Raw genomic sequence first — 3858 nt, 5'->3', positions numbered from 1 at the left:
CAGCATAGAGAATATAGTCAATGATATTGTAGTCGCCTTGTACGATGATAGATGGTAGCTACATTTATGGTGAACATAGCATAACGTATAGAGAAATTGAATCACTGTGTTGCACACCTGAATGTAAAATTACATGGTGTGCCAACTATACTCAAAAAAAAAAAAAAATTAAGGGCAAGGACACAACCTAGGGGACTCCCCATGGTCAGAGCTGCAACAATTTGATTTAAAAAAATAACTATAGTACTGGGTTATAACCCATAGAATAAAATAATTATCTATAAATGCACAATAATATTAAGGAATTATTGAATCAGTAAAGGGGGGGTGGGGAGTTCTTCTTTACAGAAGAATCCCAATTTATAAATGTAGAAGGAACCAGGGAAATAAAAAAAAATCACCGCTAAGGGGGCACCCGGATGTCTCTGTTCTTTAAGCGTCCATCTCTCGGTTTTGGCTCAGGTCATGATCTCACAGTTTATGAGTTTGAGCCCTTCATCAGGCTTTGAGTTGACAGCTGCTTAGGACCTGACCTGCTTGGGAATCTCTCTCTCTTTCTCTCTCTCTCTTCCTCTCTGTCTCTGCTCCTCCCCTGCTCACTCACATGCTCGCTCTCTCTCTCTTTCTCAAAATAAATAAACTCTTCAAAAAATCACCATTAGGCAAATGCCGCAGTAATAATTGTCGCAGGCAAGAGGTATCAATGTATGATGCAAAAACCATTGAGCAAAATTTGAGGAGATTCAAGATACCAACATTGTTTCAAAGTATCTCACCCAAGATATTTATCAGTTATATACGGGAAAATAGTAACTTTACAATAGACAAACCCAACAGACACCCTAACCAACTGATTGAGGTTAATATCTGGAGTAACAAAAAAAAAATATTAATATCATGCATGCCCTGACAGGATGCCCTAAGAAGGACACACAACACTTCTGAGATATTCCTGCCCAAAATGCACATCTTCAATATGATCACGAGAAAACATCAGACGAACTCAAACTGAGAGTCGTTCTACCAAACAAGTGACCTGTACTCGTCAAGAGTGGGAAGATCATGAAAGACCAAGAATGTACAGCTGTCACGATTGGGGGAGGCCGAGGTGACACAGCAAATGAAGGTCATGGGGTTTCATCCTGGAACAGGAAAGGGGGTGAAAGGGCTCTCTCCTGAAATTTGCATGGCGTCTGCAGTTTAGTTCACAACATTGTACAAATGTTCATATCTTGGTTTGGACCACAGTACTGTGGTTACCAAAGGTGTTAACATTAGGGGAAGCGAACTCTGAACAATTTTTTCAACTTGCAGTTTTGCAATTTGAAAATTATTTCAAAATAAAAACTTTCTTTAAAAATCCCACGGATCAGAAGGATATTTTGTCTCGGTTGTAGGGCACGCACAATTTAATTGCATCCAACATGTTACCATCAATATAGAAGCTAGAGTTACAAAAATTTACAAAGATATATTCCCAGCTAGACAAACTGAATCTTAAAATTTTTGTGACAAAGTCGATGCTGAATTCAAAAAAAAAAAAAAAAACAAAAATGCAGCATGATAGTGCACACTTTTTTTCTTTGCTGCTCAGTTTTATAAATGTTTGAAATTTTGAAGGGTTATTTTGCAAATTGACATGAATGTCCAACATTTGTATTGAGCTTCTATGTAAATAAGTTCTTTAAGTTTTGGTTGGATTTATTTAAGGTCAGGTGGGGAGGGATGCTTGGGTGGCTGCGTCGGTTGAGCATCCAACCTTTGATTTCGGCTCGGGTCATGATCCCAAGCTGGTGGGATAGAGCCCTGAATCGGGTTCCGCCCTGAGCATGGAGCCTGGTTGAGATTTTCTCTCTCTCGCCCTTTGCCCCCCTCCCCAGCTAGCGAATTCTCTCTCTCTCTCTCAAATAAAAAATAAATAAATGAAAAAACAGGTGAGGATCTTTCTTCAAACTATTCAAGTATAAGGCCAAAAGCTTCAGCATTTAAAGTTTTTAAGAAATTATAATCATTGAAAAAAAAATTGCAAACAGGCAGTCAGTAACATTTATCACTGTAAAGGCAAAAAAGCAACTAAACAGGGACACCTGGGTGGCTCCGCCAGTTAAGTGTCCAACTTCAGCTCAGGTCATGATCTCATTGTTCTTGAGTTCGGGCCCCACGTCGGGCTCTGTGCTGACAGCTCGGAGCCTGGAACCTGCTTCAGATTCTGTGTCTCCCTCTCTCTCTGCCCCTCCCCTGTTTGTGCTCTGTCTCTCTCTATCTCAAAAATAAATAAACATTAAACATTAAAAAAAATTTAAATGAAAATAAAAAAGCAACTCAACATATTAAAAGAGCTCAGGTAGCATACAAATTGAGCGATTTCTATAATTGTATTTTGGACTTCTCAACATGTAAGAAGTGTATTTTGAGGAAGCTTCTATTTTTAAATAGATGAATTTCTATTCTTTATCAGAATAAAAAGAAATTGAGAATGCCCCAAATTTTCACATCTCTAAGTTGGTGAAACATTTACATGAATCATAAGTAGAAGCCATTCATTTTATGAGTTTTGTCCTATAAAATATTAATTGAAGAAATGTATTACTCTGAAAATAGTTTGAGAATTTGCAAATATTCTCAAATTTAAATATTTTAAAAGCTAGAATTCAGACTATCTTCCATTTAACTGAATTTTTTGTGCACTTACCACTTCCTGCCTGATGTAGTCAGAGCATTTTCTCAATCAAAAAGATCATGGTGTCATAAAAGTATCACTTGAAAGTGTTTCAACATTTCCAATTTTTAACTTCAGCCTTGAGAAAGATTGCAGGCAGTACTATTAAAAAAATGTAAATAATGAGACTATTTTGAAAACTTCATTCTTCAGAAAAATACAAATGATACAGTATTAGAAACAGAGACAGTTCAAAAGCTGATAAAATTAGGTACACATGTATCCAGATAAATTATCCTGCTTTTGTTTTCTTTAATGTGCAGAGAATTGATATAAACATGGCTACGTTACATTTACTTTTCTGTGAAAAGAAGTTTTATATTCAAAATAGTTTTTTAATAGAACTTGAGGTCTACCAAGATGATAAAACTAATTTGTACTGTTGATCAATAAGGAAAATGTCTCCAAAAATTATGCAATTTCACTTATTGTAAAAATAATTTTACCACTTTCACTCTGAAAAGCACCCTGGTTTGGGTGATGTGGTGGTCAGTTTCGTGTGTCAGCTTGGCTAGACTACAGTCCTCAGTTAGTCAATCACACGTTAATCGAAGCGTTGCTGTGCAGATATTTTGTAGATGTGACTAAAAGGCCATAATTGGTTGACTTTAACTAAGAGAGATTATCCTAGACAGTCTGGGTGGGCCTGGCTCAATCAGTTGAAAGCTTGACGAGCAGCACTGAGGCTTTTCAGCAAAGAAATTGCACCTGTCATCTGCAGTTTTAGCCCCTACCTACCCTTCCTGATGGCCTGCCTTTCAGGGACTCCAACTTGCCCAGCCAGTCCCCATAATCAGTAAACCAATTCCTTGCAATAAGTCTCTTACTCTCTGTCTCCTGCTGGTACTGTTTTTCTGGTGAAACCTTGATTGATTCAGATGTTAGATTCTATGGTCACCTTCATCTTTCCCTCACAGGGACATCTGGTATCTGGCACGAGGTCCTCTAGGGAGCCCGATGTCCAAATACTGACTCTTACCGACCGAGATCACCCAGTGGGAACCCCCAATTTGTAATTCTCTGATCTCTGAAATGCCTTTCCTAACTTGCTAGGTACACCTAGAGTAGCTGTTACATAAATTATCTTGACTGGGGACATTCATCTTTGAGAGTGAAAGAGGTGCTATTCACTGGCTGGG

Source organism: Panthera pardus, unplaced genomic scaffold, assembly GCF_024362965.1.
Source record: "Panthera pardus isolate Hobbes unplaced genomic scaffold, ASM2436296v1 HiC_scaffold_20, whole genome shotgun sequence".
NCBI classification, from domain to species: domain Eukaryota; kingdom Metazoa; phylum Chordata; class Mammalia; order Carnivora; family Felidae; genus Panthera; species Panthera pardus.
The sequence above is the reverse complement of the archived record's forward strand: the minus strand, read 5'-3'. Positions refer to the sequence as shown.